The sequence below is a fragment of the Peromyscus leucopus genome, chromosome 9 (assembly GCF_004664715.2).
Source record: "Peromyscus leucopus breed LL Stock chromosome 9, UCI_PerLeu_2.1, whole genome shotgun sequence".
NCBI classification, from domain to species: Eukaryota; Metazoa; Chordata; class Mammalia; order Rodentia; family Cricetidae; genus Peromyscus; species Peromyscus leucopus.
Genome location: NC_051070.1, coordinates 9,149,191 through 9,167,397, shown reverse-complemented (window position 1 = coordinate 9,167,397; position 18,207 = coordinate 9,149,191). Strand labels below are relative to the sequence as shown.

Sequence of the window (18,207 nt, the reverse complement as noted above, 5' to 3'; positions counted from 1 at the left end):
TCAAGTCCATTATTGTTTTTTCTTAAAAATTACTGCACTGATTTCAAAATCCATAATCCATGCTTTTTAACACCTGCAGTTTCTTTGTATTTAATACAGAGGGATTATGTCATATTTAAGGGGAGATTCCCTACATTAAACACTGAAATTCTAAGTTAGTTTTCCCATGTGCTCTTGAACTAATGTGCTTTTCCTACTGATTTTGTTTGTTCACTTAACATTCATTCAAGTTTTTCACATAAGTAACCACTGTGTAGTTGGTTGGGCCTATGATTGTGAGTCAGAGGTCGCTCTGAGTCATGTTTTTCCTTATTTACTACTATGATAATTTTTCTTTGAGGGATTTTTCAAAAATTTGTAAGTCACTTTAGTATCCTTATTTACCAGAAATTCTACAGTGCACTTTTCCAAATAAAATAGGTTTATACTCTTGTGGTTGGGTTGTGATTGGAGTTACTTCAAATATGTTGTTGATTTATTGCTATATATGTGGTGACTTTTCTCAACTTAATTTCTGACAGTCTAGTGATAGGATTAGGCTTTCCATTTTGTGATAATACTATACACTAGAACTGCATGGTCATGAAAGCTTCTACATCTGTTCATCTCAACCTGATCTCTGAACTATTATCTAACCTTTTAGATGGTCTCCATAAGAAACTCTTGTTCATCTACAGGAGACATTCCTGATTATTTATGGTCCCTAAGAGAGGGAAACAGCATGTCCATAATAAAGAGAAATGGAAACATGATGTGTAACACTTGGGAGCATTACATAACAGAAACAATGAGCACGTTTCCATTTAGGAAAAAAAATATTGTGATGAAAGAGGAGAAGCATGAAAAAGTAAGGGAAGGGAGGTGTGCTGTTTCTATGAATTAAAAGCACATGCATACATAAAAGCATTCACAGTTTAAAACAAAAGCCATGGAGGCCATTTCTTTGGACTGAGCTCCTGTACTAGGTTTCAACAGATAAGAAAAATACAACTGTAGTCACTCATAAGAAATGCCACATAAACGTTAAGGAGGTGGGAACAAACAGGCTAATTTTCCCTGAAAACAGAAGATCTGGTCTACCTTACTTAGTCTTTGCATTAAGGAATCCCCCTGCTTTAACCATAACAAAAGAAAAACCCACTGTATGAGTTGTGTTATTACTGCTGTCATGAATCATCATGGCCAAAGCAACCTATAAAAGTTTATTTTGGCTTTCAGATCCACAGGGATAAAAGTCCATCATGGCTGAGCAGTATAGCAACAAGCACCAGTCATGGCTACAGGAGCAGAAAGCTGAGACCTCATATCTGAGCCTCAATCATACTCATGGACTGGAAGTGGTACCAGGCTATGAGATCTGAGACTCCCCACCCCCACCCCCAGTGATGTGCTTCCTCTAGTAAGGGCTGTACCTCCTAAACTTCTGCAAGTATGACCACTATTTGGAGACCACGTGCTCAAATACCTGAGCCTATGAGGGACTTTTTTTTTTTTTTATATAAACAACCACATTACACTCCTTGGCACCCACAGGCTTGTGGTCATTCATAATGCAAAAAGTATTTAGTCCAACTTCAAAACTCCTTAGTCTTCGTCAGTATTAACATTTTTCAAAAGTCCAGAATCCAGAGTCTCTTCTGATACTCAAATCAATCTTTTATTTGTGTGAGCCCTTGTAAAATTCAAAAAGAAAATTTATGTACTTCCTATACACAATGGTAAAGAAAACACATTGCTGTTGCAAAGTGGATGGCATAGTAAGGAAGTATGAGAACAAAATCCAACAGGGCAAGCACCAGATCCTAACCCGGTGCCCACTCTCTAGGACCTCAGCTTTACGTGGCTTAAATGGTTCTGTCTTAGCAGTTCTGCTTCCTGCAGCATCCCTTCCTTTGACTGGTTTCATGCCCTGTGCATCTCTTTGGCAGGTGTCTCAAGGCACTGGCAACTCCAACGTCTTGGAGACTCCACTTGAAACCAGGCTTTCTTTTCACATGGTGTCCTCCCAGGGCCTCCAGCTAGGGACTGCCTTGCCACATGCTGCCTGGCCTCTGTGGCTGTCTGAACAATGGAGGAAGAATCTATGGTCGATCTGCTCTTATGTCCTTCATGCCTCGACAGCCAGCACTACCGATGACGCCCGCTCACTTCGGCTGCCAGTTCTGCATAGACCTGGAACCCTTTGCCTCACATTTGCAGCAGCAGCTCTTACTGTTGTTGCTTTCTAGGACCTAATTTCAAATCCCTGAGCCTGTGGGGAACATTGACCATTCAAACCACCATATCTGTTCTAACGTTATTACCACTTTTATTCACATTGGCCAGATGCCTTGTTGCCAGTTTACCAATCCAGCTGTTCTGCCACTGTGTCCTGAGGGTTCTTATCCTGCTATGTTCAGTGGGGGCTGCCCCATTCATAAACTGCAAATACAATTAATTAGCTATACCTCTAATTACACACACACACACACACATACACACACACACACACACACACACATATATATATTTGTTGTGATTTTTGGTTTTAATGCTATTTTACAAGTATATGATGTTGTAATAGATATTTAAAAAACATAGTGAAAAGGATGAGGATAAAGAACACAAGATAAAACACATAAGGAATAGGAACACTTAAGAATCTCCAAGGACATATTTGATAGCACGATCAGAACACAAGAGTCTGTGTAACTTCAACTTCATCTGGGATATAGTTATATAGTACACAAGATAACATATTATGGGACTTTTCTATAGTTTAAGAATTTGGAAGCTGATTAGCTATGGGGTCTGTGCTCAGGGTCTCTAGCAAGACTGCTTTGCAGAAGTCCCCAGGAGTTCCAGCATGAAGGTCTAAGTGGGACTAGAGTCCGGCTGTCACTGGCTTGGCTGTTGCCACAGGACCTGTGTTTCTTTTCAGTATGACCTGTCCATAGAGCTCTGAGTGTTTCAATAACAGAGTGAAAGGCTGTGGCCTTCAATGCTGGCCTCCGAAATCATACACCATAGAGCTCATTTCTACCATACCAACCAGGTCACAGAGCTCAGCTTTTCACTGTAGGAAGTGATGCACAGTGGAGTGAATGGGAAGGCTGTCAGTGGCTATTGTGGTAGCATTCACCTCTTCTACCTAGAGAAGGGTGGGAGAGCATCATGAGTGTTCCTTGTTTGTCAGGCTGGCATGCCCATCAGCTGCTGACAGGCCATGGTGGTGCAAGGTCTTTGACCATGTGTGCAGAAGGAAATGAACCTCTGCTGGGATTCCTGTTCTGTTCTGTCACTGTGCCCTCCGCCTAAAGAACACACCCCCATTTAACCCCTAACTCCTCCACCTTCTCCCCGTTTCTCTCAGTCTTTTCCTCAGAGGAGCATTAGTTCTACTAGGCCCATATCCAGTTCTGGCCTCAGAATGTGGATCTAGTGAATCTGGTCTAGAGATGTCTAAATTTGTTAAAAAAAAAAAAAAAAGCACCCCCAAAAAACAATTATAAATTAAGGGAGTATCAAATTCTAAATAACTATACTTCGTAGTCTAAATCCTAATCAATTTTTTCCTGTACTTTCTCCTTTATATTCATAAAAAAGACAAAAAAGCCCAGCAGCAATAGCAGAAAAAACAAACAAACAAAACCCTCTCCTTATAAGTTTGTGATTTCTTTGCTCTAACATTTGACAAAGAACAATTTGCTTATTAAACATGTCTCTGTATAACAATTGTGCTAAGGTCCTTTGTGGGGTGTGCAAGTATGAAGAAGAGAGTTAAGCTATATGGTGGGATTTATTTTATTTTTGTAGATGTAATTGTTTGGATTCAGTCTGTTACTTTTCTCTTTTTATAGTCAAAAAAAAAAAAAACCCAGAAAAAAAAACAAGCAAACTGAAGACCGAATATTTGCTTTATGATGGTTAGAGTTCTCCATAGCTTTGAAAGGGAAGGAAGGCTACGGCTCCTTTAATCAGCTAGAAAACTGTGGCCCTTTTCTCATTTTGATCAGAAACCAAATCAGCACAGCTGTAAGGGACACTGTCCTCATATAGTTGTCTCAGTCATCCCAGGCAGAGCGATTTTCCCTGTGGCACGTCCTGCTCCCTGCTTGATTTCTTGAAGTTATCTGGTAAGAATAAGCTATTAGCAAGCTTAAGTCGGTGGTAATTAGCTGTACATTATTATTTCAAAGTGGTGTGGCTGTGCCAATTAAGTGGGTAATTAGGAAAACCCCAGGACAATAAATTAAGACACAGCCTTAACACCAGGGTCCCATCTGTTCACCAGCATGCTTTTCAATTACCCAAGTTTCTCCATGCAGAACATGCAATGAAGGGATTGGCTGCATGCACCCTGTGTGTTTGGGAGAAAGGGAATGTCCTAGGTGCTTAGCAAAACTCAGAGGCTTAGTGTCATGGAGGACTTGGTGCCCAAGTAGGAACAGGAGGACCTTTTGTCCATGGTGTATATTTAATCCTTGAAAACAAAATAATTCTTTAACAAATTTCTCATCAGAACCTAATTGGAACATGCTACCCAGAATTTCCATTTTTAAATTGTGTTTATTAAATTATGATTTGGGTGAGACTTTATCACTTGGGTTATCAGAAGTTATATTTTTTAAAAATAGAAACTAAAACAGACTCTTGACATTGCATGTTTATACAGACCAACAGACCAATAAGCAAGGCTATCATGATGAGTGAGGATGCCATTGTCACTCATAACTAAAGCAAATCATATCCAGCCAATGCACACACACACACACACACACACACACACACACACACCCAATTAATTAAATGTAGAGGAAATCATATTCAATAAGAACACTAAATCTTATTAGGTCTATTCCCAAGACAAATAAAATATATTTGTATTAAATGGGTCAGTTACTTAAAACACATGAGTTTATAATTACTGAATAAATTATTACAATGCCTTATTAATGAAATAAAAAGGAGTTAAACTTTATAATTCTATATAGCACAGTGACTGTATGTGATTCTTAAGTGGTATATCAATCTTGAGATACACTGGACTGAAGATAATATTGAAAATATACTCTATGGATGGATATATGCATAGCTCACAAAAAAGGAAACTATGAGAAGAATTTACTATCTCTTATAATAATAAAGCAAGCAATTTACAATCTGTTTTCTAAAAGGAAGTAAGTCCTTTGAGGTGTCATTATTTATTACCTGAAAGTTTAATTTAGGAAAATAAAGGTCATGCTCTTTGAATGAGAAAATTTTTGTTTAATTGAAAACAGGACTTAGCAAGCAATGGTACTACTTAAGTGCTTCCAGGGCAAGCCAGGCCACAACAGAGCTTTAAATAGGATTCCAGAGGTGAGGCCAGAGTGTGCACTGAGGGAACAGAGGTACAAGCATGCCAGAGTCAAGACCTCCATGAGTAATGAAGATGAGGAACTGCAGGGGGTCAAAATTCCGGCCTACAGGAAGCACCTAATGCCAGAAGGCAGAGCAAACATATGGCAAACGTTTAGGCTCCTGGTTCTTAACCTTTGGGTATCATGTATCCCACAGAGAACTGATAAAGCATTCCCAGAGAAAAGGCTCCTAAACAAGCACAGGAAGAGTTGTGTTGTGTTGGAAAGCAATTTGCTCCAGCTGAAACTAATATTCAAAGAAAGCTGTCCGTAAAAAAAAAGAGCTGTCTTTTATTTTCTCTTTGCTCATGGGAAATCACACAGCTATTGCGTAAGACATCTTAATTTAATGCTAGGCCACAGATAACTGAACTGACACTAAACATCTCTGGGCCTGAAAGGAGAGAAGCAGTGTCAAGGAGTTGATGTGAGTCCATATTAAAATTAGAACTGGTCTTTGATGCAGCTATGTAATGAAGGTTTAATATCTACTAGATTTTCATTTTTCTGTTTTGGTTGACAAGTACTGAAAGTTGTAGAAAACTATGATGCAATCCCTGCTGAGTTAGAACTCTCATTGTTTGCTTGTTTAGATGGCTGTAGGCTTGTGTCAGGGAACGTCACAAATATTGTAAACTTTTCCTGTTCCGTTGACAATCTCCTAAGCATTGTTCATTGTGTTAATCTGGGGCATCTGTAATAATAAATTTGCCATATTTAGGATTAAATGAGTGAAAACAAATTTTCACATATTTCATACTACAGAAAGAATAAGAAAATATACTTCAAATCATGGAAAGTGTGCCCTTTACATTGGACAGATTTCAAACTCTTTCTCAGAAAATCTATTTCCAAGTAATAGATTTCTCAGATATACCTGGGGCTTTTGATGGTGTTTATAATGTGACTCTTGGGTTGTCTCATTTGTGAGTCTCAAAATATCCCCCTGCAAGGAAACCAAACTGTGAGTGAAATTCTTGCCAATTGACATATCTGAAAGTTCTTCCTTTTTTTTCTCTTCTTCCTTTTTTTCTTCTTGCCTCCCTTCCTCCCTTCTTCCCTTCATTTCTTTTTTCCTTCCACCTCAAAGAGGCGAATAGTTCTTCTATTTATTCTCCTCAGAAAGTCAACAAACACCTACAGTTTTGAAAAGAAATTCAGGAGTTCCCATTTTCCCACTAAATATTTTTTAAAAGGTGACTATTCAAGTTCCCGCCATGCTGAAGCAGATGACTTTTACAAATACATATCATTTTAGGATTGTTTACACACCCCATTGGAGGTCAATAGGACAGCAAATGGTGCTTTTTTCTGTTCTAATGTAGAAACATTATTTGTATTTGAAGCATCGTTGACCTTCAAATTTCAAGCTCTATGTTCTACTTTGTTGGGCATGGTAAAGAATATTGCAAACACTGTACATCTGTCAACTGCCTTTGAAATGTCTTAAAGACACATCCATGCATCAAGAAAATGGAGAACAGGAAGTGGAAAGGGTGTTATAACAGTATTGTTTTCCATTGCCTGTCTATAGGAGATAACAGAGTTGTAATTTTCCCAACTGTCTTTAAAATAGTAAAAATACATGTCTAGAGTAGGACTGTAACAATCGATAGAAACAGCCCTATTTATTAATGCATTTATTCATTAACTTTCCATCTCTAAGACAGAAATCAGAGCAGCGCTCCCTGGTGTCTTTAGAATCACATGTGGTTGGTTTCTCTTGGAAGGGGAACAAATAGAGTTTTGAGGGAAGTTCCAGGGTAATTCTTCGTGTTTAGACTCACATTTGTAGAGTTAATAGACATGTCAAGCCGCTTTCTAAAAAATATGACTCCTCTTTGATGATTTTTGAAATCAATAGAACTAAGGCTCTTCTCTTGCTATATTGGTTTTACCTTCCACTACCAAGAATCTTGTTATAAATCAAATATTACAACTTTGGGATCTTGTAAATTGAAGAGACTCAATGGATTTATAGCCTTCATCTTATTTGGCTTTGTGTATAGTTTTCTATTAAAACTAAACTTGATATAAATTCATACGAATTAAAAAAAACATAAAAGAATAGACAACTTTAATTTCCACCAGGTTGAATATATTTGGGATGTTATAGCTCAGTAAAATGGTTACACATACTGAACCCTGATTACTAATGTTCTCTATATAAGAGTGTAATGTTAAAATCTAGTTGCTGTTCAGGTTACATACTGTGCAGCAGCTTCCTCCCTGACTTTCACAAATGCAACAGCCCCCCCCCCCCCCCCCCCCGTACTGAGACCTTGTGAGTCCCTCACTATCAAACTGTGGTGTCAGAATCTTACGTTAGAGGAAATATTGTTTCTATATCCTGCTCCATACTCCCTCCCTGCCTGGGAGTCAGAGAGCCTGGCTACAGGCTTGTGCTGTGAATACTCTCCTCAGGAAGTTAACAGATTCCATGTCTATCGTGAGAACCGTTTCCTCTTGTTATGGCTTGAACTCTGCTGAGAACCCACAACAAGCTGTTACGCTCTGTCCCTTTGTCCATGGCATTAATATGTTTTCACATAAACTTCTTACACTCCAGGAATCCATCTCCGTGTCTTCCCACCTTTGTCAAATCCTTTCATTCTGATACCCATTAGACTGGGAAAAAATAATGCCTGGGTCACACATGACAATTGAGGTCACTGCTTTCTAAAACCACAAGCAGTTACAGAAATAGTGTTAATGTTAAAGCCTCAAGTAGTGTGTTTTATTTCAGTGGTCTTAATGACAGATCTACTCATTGTCTTTAAAGCAGAGTTGAGGGACAGGAACATTTGGACTGAAAGAGATTATTTGAAAATACACATGCATAAACTATTTTTATTAAGTAAATAAAGCCCTGATGTGAAAAAATATACTTTTATATGTAATAAGGAACATTAGATAATAAAAAAATGAAAACAAGAAAAATAAAGCAGAAAATAGTTGGTTTGCAGATGGCCTAAGGGAAAGTTAAGAGTGGACATTATCCAGTTAACTTTTTATTTCCTACTTCAAGAGAATTACTGTTAAAATGTTACCAATAAAAGAAAGGAATATCCAAGATTTGACCTCAACTGCTGTATCCCCAGATGTATGCACAATGAGCAGAGGAGATGACTGAGTGGAGCAAGTGCCTGCTGGGCATGTGTGTGAGGAACTGAGTTTGATTCCTAGAATGCATGCAGAAAGCCTCAGATGGCCAGTACTTGAAACCCCAGCAGTACAGGGCCAGAGACAGGCAAATCCCTGAGACTTGACCAGCTATGCTAGGCCCATGAGTGAGTTTCTTGTTCAGTGAGAGACCCTGATTGAAAAATTAGCTTCATCTTTTTCTTTTATCGGCATGAGATTCCTGGGGCAATTCTTATTTCTTGGGGTGCACTGTTTTAATAGTCTAGGAGCCCAGTAGAAGAGCACAAGTCTTCTTAGCCTGTCTTCAGTCCTGCCAAGCAGGCCATTTCCTTCTCCACTCTGCTTCAACGCCTTAATCTTAAGGTGTAACACACCTGTATCTGAAACAAATGTCAGAAACAGAATACAAGTGGAATCAAGGTTAGAACGCGAGTAGTGTCTGAGTGCCATGGATAGGAGCCATTTCTATGTGGCTTTTGGCTACTTTTGGAAGGGCTGGCACAAGTACATCCAATTAGTTCAAGACAGTATTTTGTCATGAAGCCCAGGATAGCCTCAAACTTCAATTCATCCCTTAGTTTGCCAAGTGCTGGGATCACTGGCAAGTGCTATCATGACTAGCACAGCAGCTACATTTCATTTCTAAGAACTTCCTCTCCTTGCCTCTGGACAATAGTCTCTGATTAACTGTTTGATAATTTCTTCCCTATTGTACTTCACTGCTGAGATGAGATGTATTCTGGCTGGTCTGATTCATTCTCATGTTGGGGTGAGTAACTGACAGACGTCAAGGATTTGTTGCCAATAAATTCCTTATGGCCGATTTAAGCAGCTATGTGATACAGGTGTGACTTCCAGGTCGGGCACAGCTGAGGCTCTCTGTGCTTGTACTGTGGGTGATGTTGGATTGCCTCAAGTTTGAGGGGAAGAATCTGAATCACTCTGTTGCTCTTCTCTCTGTGCAAACATTGAATAAATCGTTGTTGTTTTTTTTTTTCCTGCTTTTCATTGTTAAGGAAAAATGGAAAACAATCAGAATGCACCAGATGTTGATCCCAGGCCTCTTACGTGAACAAATGTACCCCATTCATGTTACTGTCTAGGGTTCTTGATCAGATTCATTTTCTCTACTAAAGATTTGAAAAGCAGGAAAAATCTCAAGTGCAACAGGTAGCAGCTGGGAAATTCTAGAACACAGCATATGGAATCCACTGGTGAAGTTAGGCTTTTATCAGGGGTGAGGAAATGCATGCACACAGGACCTCCCCTGTCTCTGCCCCTCTCCCTTCCCCTCTCTACCTCTCTCTCATTCCCCTTTCTCTACCCTTGTCTCTCCCTTGTCTCTCCCCTGTCTCTCCCTCTCCTCTCCCCATTTTCTCCCTTTTCCCCCTCCACACACTAACTCATACTCTCTCACTCATTCACACTCTCAAACTCTCACATTCCTTGTGCACACACAAAGACACGGACACAGACACAGACACAGACAGACAGACAGACAGACACACACACACACACAGCAAGCACAAAGGCAGACCATCTGTGAGGAAGCAAAGGGGTTACTGGGGCACCTGAAAAATCCAGTTTCTCTTTGAGAGCTAGAGCATTTAGTGTCTGAAGGGTTTCTTCCCCTAATAGGGCAGGTCAGTTTAAACAGAGAGAGATCACTTATCAGCAGGCTGGATCCGACTTGTGGGAGACAAAAGGCTGCCATGTCTAAGTATATTTATTTATTTTTATTTTAAGTTGCCAAGCTTTTGTCTCAGCCCAGGAGGGTGTGGATGAAGCTAGCCACCTTGGAAATGCATTATCTTTATTACCTAGTCATGAACCCTCACCCCATCCATCCGCCTGTCAAGGAATCTAACTCCTAGTCCTTCACATTAACAAATGTATGCACTACACACTACATAATAGTGCCCCCATGTAGGTAAAACACACAATCTCAAAGTGCAGCTAATAGTTATTTGAGTTATTGAATAGTGTCCTGAATTAAATCCAGGAGCCCTGCAGATGTACCACTTCACTTTCTTGTTAATTTTGACCAATTATGAATAACTTGGCATACTCATTTAAACAAGGAGAATTGACCACAGTAGTTGCAATTTTAGTTGAAATGAATTAAAGTTAAGTTGTAAAGGAATTACATCTTTTTTTTTCTTTGAGTGGATACCAGTTTCCTTACTATGGCTAGATTTGCTTTAAATCTTTTCTATTTGGTAAAGCATTTTTTTTTAAATTTTTTGATATTTTTCCTTAAAGTCCCTTTTAATGGAGAACATGGTCAACACCTTTTAAGGTACATTTTCATAATACAGAATAATATTAGATTTAGGTTTGACACACTTTTGACTTTTTCCTGATGATTTTTTACTCACACAAGAGGAAAATGCATTCAGAACATATATTTCTTATTGGGACGTGAATGATAGTGTGTGGGGTCTCTATCCTGATTATTGTAGCTGGCTGTAGACTGTAAGCTCAAGGCTAAACTAAAGTTACCAGAGAATCCTTACCATGGAGAGCCTGTCTAAAAAGAGCTGCCTATAAAAGATGTGGAAAGATATTTGTACGTTTCGTAGACTCCTTCCCATTTCTAGTTCCCGTTCTTTCCATGTTTCTGCTCTTCCTACCATTAATTCTTAACCTCTTTTGGTGTGTAGGGAAATCACCATCAGCCCTTTAATGAAACGAAATCCTGTCAGGTGAACAAGACTTCCTGTGAGAAGGGGAAAACCTGGACTCACTTAACCAGGGGGGAAAAAATCTGCAAATGATGGCGAACAAACCCAGGGTCACAGTTCCATGATGGGAAGTGGGTTCAGGGAGGGTTCAAAGAACAGACTCCAGGAGTTCCTTTAATATACAAATATATTAAAAACAACAACAACAACAACCATTATCAGTTTTATGTTTTTGAAACACACTTCTGTTTGTAACAAATGCACCTTGAGCCTTGTAAAGCATTACATCCTAGAAAGTATTCACCATGCATTTTTCTGGGCCCAAAACCCAGACTTCAGCTCTCCCTTTGGCTCATCTAGCTACATACATTGTACACACATTAAATTTTCAAGCATTTACAAAGAAAACTGTTATTGCTGTTGGGATAGAAATCTAAAAATATTTTTTTTTCAAATACAATGACTTAGGTGAGAATAAAGTTAAATGATTAAATATAGATTCAGAACAGCAAGAGAAAAATCGTTCTTATCTCGAAGCATGTAATTATATATTTCCTCTGCCGAGTCGGAGACTGACATTTTAAATGTCTACTGTTTGACAGCTGTGGTCAGACATCTCTACAGTGTTGAGACCGCTCATTAGTGCCACATTAACCTTAGCTTTGCCTCGGGCCATTAACGAGCAAACTGCACATTCGACCTTTGTTCTACAGATATTTTCAAACAGTGTGCAAGGTACTGCTTTTAATTTGGGTTCTGTATTATGTGTGGACTGACTTTATGGGTAAAGAAGAAAAAAATCAATACCTGTCATTAAATAAAGAAACATGTGGTTTGAGACATTACACAGAGGAAAGCCCCATTTGAAAATGTGATTCTTTTCCAATGTTTTCCCCGATAATTAGCTTTGGTCAAAATTAGAAATAGTGCCTGCTGTCTCCAGTGGAAGAGATAGACATGGAATGCAATGTGTGACAATATATAAATGGTTTAAATGAAACAAACTGTTACAAGATTAAGATAGTAGACTAAAGCTATATTTTTAGAAGTGTCTAATGAAATAAAATGCAAACCCAAATGTAAATTAGAGCCACATGTTTAAAGACACATAGTTCCTTAGATGAACAAAGTTTAACTTTATATGGGTGCCATTCTTCACACCCAATGTATGAGGCATATATCAACCTTATAAATTGTAAATTATGTTAGTTTAGTAAATTATTTTATTAGACTGTGTACATGTGGCTATATCCAATTTATGAAATTGTTCCACAGTATACACTTAAGTATGGCCTATATTTGTGAAAGTTTCAGGGGTTCATGATACCTGGTCAAGTATGGAAATTGGTTAGTTCCAATTTTGTAGAACTATATCATCCGTATAGTGCCACCTTTCTAACACACCCCCTCTGTCTGACTGCTTATTAATATGCATATAGAGAAAGTTGGGAAAGGGTAAACACCAGATTGTCAACATTGGTTACTTCAGGAGGATACAAACACTACAAAGGGACTCATTAACTTGATCTTCAGATAACCTTTGAATTATCTTATTGCTCAGTAAAAGATGTTGCTTTTGTTACTAAAGGTAAACATTGCATTATACCCACTTGAAAGTGTTGTTCAATTTTATAGTAGTAACTGAGCATGACCATGTCAACAAACCACAAAGGATAACTCACAGATGGGTTGCATTTCTTTTTATATATTTTAGCATGTGATGTATCAGGAGACCCTTCTGGTACTGTTGGCCTCAAGGGCATGGGAAGCAATGAAGCAATAACTATGCTAGACCATGTTTCTCCCCTGCCTTGAGCAAGCTCAGGGCAAACAAGGCTGCGGGCTATGAATGAGCAATTGTGTTACAGACCTTTTCTTCCTTACTGAGCCAGCACTGCACAAGGCCAGTCAGCAGCTAGTGATTAGATTGACTCTGTTCTCCGCTTCTTGTGCTGCATATGCCAGGCTTCTCGAGATATATAGATTATTCTGATCTGAACATACTAACATTCTAAGTGCCAGTTTCCACAAGAAGTGACATATCTGTTTTCTAGCATAGCAATATACATATAAGTAATGTGTTTGCTTTCTTAATGTGATAATATCCATAAATTCTTGGAACTATAGCAGTAGTTCCCTTTAACACTTTTAAATTTTGATTTTTCAAACCTTCAGCATGTTTCTGATATTGATAATTGGTGTGCACATACTGTGATGGAAGAGGTCAAAGGACAACTTGGAGATGATTCTCCCCTACCATGTGTGTCCCAGGACTGAACTTAGTTGTCAGTCCTGCTAGTAGGCACCTTTACCTGAGGAGCCATCCCACCAGTCCTATCTGTGTAGTTTATTTTTTTTTTTATGTGATGATGACATGTAAGTAGGAGAGGGAGCTACTCAAATGGATGACTTTTTTCAGGTTCTTTCTAACTCATAACACAGTGTATCTATGATGGATTACTATAGGACCTTACAACACAGTGACGCTAAATAGTAATGGTTATTACACTTCAATGTATTCCATTCCTTGGGACTGCTACTGAGTTAGTAATCCTGACCTTTAGACATCTAATATTTTGATAGAATATACTAGGAACATATGTCTTTTCACAATCTAGAAGTAGGTCCTATGGTTTAAAGAATCTTAAGATATTTTTCAGTTTAAGAGCTTAACAATACCATCATTTAAAAAAGCATATTGTACTAATTTTCAATTCTGGAAACTATAAAAAAACTAAGTCATCACCAAGGGCTAATTTATCAAGCATTTGAGCATCTGTTGGGTATAAATGATGATCAAATCCTCGGAACAAATGATAGACAAGGTAGAGCTTTTGCTATGAGAGAAGAACCCTCCATTAGAGGAGGCAGATTTACAGAGTAGAAACAACTGTAGGACTGGGACTGTTAAGAACACATGGATGAAAAACAGGAAGAACCCATAGACACTGCATAGATAATGAAGAAGGAAGAGAGGAGGACAAATTTAAATGAGACACTGAAGAATGATGAATAGAGTGATGTAGAAGGCAAAACTAAGTGGAGGAAATGAATATGCTAAGCACAAATTTTGTTAAAGCAATACAGATATATTTGAAGCGATAGTTCAATAAAAATGTCATTTTTGGCTGGAGTGTGGGACTAGAAGCAAGAATGAGCATGGAATGAGGCTACAGGGTGAAAGTGAAGAGGTCCTGGCCATCGTAAGACATTTTTATCTAAATTACTTTGTATTTCAAAGCATCAAAAATGGTATTCATGATTTCCAGTGTTGCTTTTCAGTGTAGCTTAGAAAAGGAATTGAAGGGAAAGAGAAAGGACAAAATTAAGAGGCATGGTCCATCTGTTAAGTTTGAAGCCTGAATTTATACATTTTTATATGGACCTGGTAGATGATACTTTGAAAAAACATTCAGACAAGGAACACTTTCCCATATCCTTTTAAACATTGCAATTCAATTCCTCATATGAATTATATATGATTTCTATATTTCAGTGATGTTTCCAGGCCAAGATGAAAAACTTACATAAGTAACATAATTACTGAAGGATAATTAGCAAAAGCTTTTTAACTTTTTCCTGCATTTATTATGCTTCCAAATTTAAAGGATATCATCTTCATGGTGGTAGAAAAGTAAATATATGGATTAGCCACACCCATATTAATTTAGATGTAGAATAGTTTTCAAGAATATAATATTTCTTTTATTGAAATATTTCATGTTAACTAGAAGTAGAATCACATGTCTTAACACTGAGCTGGGAAGGAAGATAGGGATTACTTTATTGTTTAGGTGATAAAAATACCCTAACAGAAGCAACTTAAGTAAGAAATACTTTATTTTGGCTTATACTTCCAGAGGGATACAGTCCATCATGGTAGGGAAGGCATGCACAGGAACAGGAAACTGGCTAGTCACATTGCATCCATACTCATGAACCGAAGAATGAACAGAAAGTGTGGCCAGCTATTAATTCTCAAGGACCACCCCCAGTGACTCACTTCCACTAGTAAGATTGTATCTCCTAAAGTTTTCATGACCTCCCCCTAAATCACCACCGTCTTTGGAAACAAGTGTTCAAATGTGAGACTATGGGCTACATTTCACATTCCAAGCACAAGGACCAAAATCAAATTGTTTTGTTGCAGCTGATAAGTCTCTTTGACTACTCTGTGTCTACTACTTATTTCCAAACAACTCAATCACACTTGTACCTAATGTAGACCCTTCTAGAACCTTAGTGAAACTACATTTTAGAATAGTATTATTTATTATTTGACAATTTCATACACATACAATATATCTTGATTATATCTCTGGTGGTTTAAATGAGAATAGCCCTCATAACTTCATGTCTTGAATATTTGGTCTGCAGTTTATCTAACAGTTTGTGAAAGATTAAGAGATGTGACCTTAAGAGCAGGTGGCCTTACTGGATACATGCTCTGAGATTTCAAAAGATTCAAGTCACTGTCTCTCTCTCACTCTGCCTTTTGCTTTCGAGTCAGAAGGTCTCAGGTGTTCTCCCACAATATCTGTGCTCTGCCATCACATATTCTAAACCTTTGAAATCATAAACCCAAATTAAACACTTCCATAAGTTGCTTTGGTCATGGTGTCTTACATAGCAACAGAACAGTAACTAAGACAATATCAAACCCAACTTTCCTATCCTCTTCCCCCAAACATCTCCCAATACAGTCCCCACATTGTGTGCTATTCCTCCTTAAAAAATTAAAAAAAAAACAACAACAAAACTCAGAGTATATACGTTGTCTGTATACTCGGTGAGTGTGGGACCATCCACTGGGGCATGGGCAGCTTACCAGAGGCTGTATGCCATGCCCACAGGAAAATGACTCCCTTCCACCAGCAGATCTCCATTATCAGTTATGGGTGGAGCTTTATATGCCTCTCTCCCATCCATGCTTTAATGCTGATTGTCTTGATCTTATGTATAAGGCTTTTTCAGATAACCCCAGCATAGTGAGTTCAACAGTCATGTCACATCTAGATGACAGCAGCATTTTTCCATCCTCTCCATCTTAAACTGTTACATTTATTGCTACTTTCTTTTTTGCAATGTTCTCTGAGGATTGGAAATTTCAAACAAATCTCCCATTTAGGACTTCAACCTTTTTTTTTTTTTTTTTTTTTTTTTTTTTTTTTTTTTTTTAGTTATAAGATTCTGCATTGACTATTGAACATTGCAAAAAAGATGCTTCTCTGGCCAAGGTTGAGAATAATTCTAATCTATATGTATAAAATATAAATGTTTAGAGGGCAATTTGAGCACCATATTTATTATACAAAATGACCACAGTAGGTTACTATACAAAGCCTTGCTGTTTCTGGGATTTGGACTACATTTGCACAACCAGACCAAATTTTCTACTGTGGAGGGACCACTGAAAAGGCAGTTATAACTGTCATGACTTCACTGTACCAGTTAGCACAGTTTACCTGGGAGGCCAGAATTTAACTTGCAAGGTCCATATCTTACTAAATCTACTGAAGATTCCCCTTCCTCAATGGCCTGCATATTACATTCTGCTACTTTGAAAGGAACCAAGTAGGGAGGAAGTTTCTATGTCAGTCATTTCCAGATTGATTTCTATATGTCCTGAAACAGTAGCCTGTATTCTCTTCTAAAATAGGACCTTAGCATCTAGCTGCAGTGGACAACCAAGAGCAACAGCAATGTATTGTTTGAAGGTGGAGCAAACTTCAGTCCACAGCAGTTTAGTCACCATGTTTAACCAGCACAGTATTTCATACTGTGAGCAATTGTGCTGACTTCAGTTCCCCTCATTCTTTTGTTTGCATGACTCTGACTTTGCTTTCTCCCCTGCCCCCCTTATTTTGAGTACCTTTGACATTTTTCTTAATGCATAGGGATTCTCTGTGAAATTCCACTAATATCCATGGCTTTGCTCACCACTTTCCTGGTTGAAGAACCAGACATCACTACTCTGTCAAGATCTAAAGTCTAATATTTAAGAGTGTAGTGTGTTACACTCATGACTCTTGAACCAGTAGCATCAACAACATTAGCAAGCCTTTGTGTGAAATACAGAATTTTGGTCCCTTTTTGGAGTTATTAGGTCTACATCTTCATGGTGGCAAGATTTGTAAATGATGTTTACACTCATGAAGTTTGAAAAGTAGCATTTGACTTGATTCTCAAGATGGGCATCTCACAAAATATCAAACCAAACACTCCAATTCTTTGGTCTTTGGTCATTTATTACTCTGATGACTGTTAATTAGATCTACTCTCTGTCGCCATCATTACCCTCAGATCTAAAGCAATAAATAAAACAAACAAGCAAACAGAAGAACCCCTGCCTACTTGACTATTTTATCTAGAGCAGGAAGAAAGATAAGAAACTGCAAAATACAATGAGAACATCGCGCGCACACACACACACACACACACACACACACACACACACACACACACACACAGAGTAGGCTAGAGAGAGTATTAGAAAAGATGAAAACACTGGACAGGATAAGAGTAGTTGTATGGGGTGGGACACTAGGAAATGCTGTTTCTTCCTTCCTTGTGTGTATCAGTCAATGATGTCACCTCAGTGACCTTAGTTAGAAATTATCTTAAAATTCTTACTTCAAACATTAATTCTTGATTTTGTAAGTGTGCATGTTTATGTGTGTATTAGTGTTTGCATGTATGTGAGTGTACATTAATGTACAGGTGTAAATATACACATGCACACCATACATGGGAGGTATGAAAGCCATGTTGTGTCCTCCTCCATAGATTCTGGATATCTGTACACTGGCATTTGAATTTGCAAAGCAAGCATTCTTTGTTCTTCCAGGTCCTGATTTCAAAACTCAAATGTCATTGCCTTCTAAGCAAAAAATGCAAAATTCTCCATTATCATTGCATTTTCCCTTCTGTAATCCTCAGAGGCATGAGAAATAGAAAGTGAAAAAAAAATACAACCTTAGTTGATACACTAAACTTCA

General features: G+C 38.2%; 1 protein-coding gene across 1 annotated transcript in view; it reads left to right on the top strand.

Moving 5' to 3' along the window:
• Gpc5 (glypican 5) overlaps positions 1 to 18,207 on the top strand; it is a 1,331,644-nt gene that overhangs the window by 302,151 nt on the left and 1,011,286 nt on the right. The window lies entirely within an intron of this gene.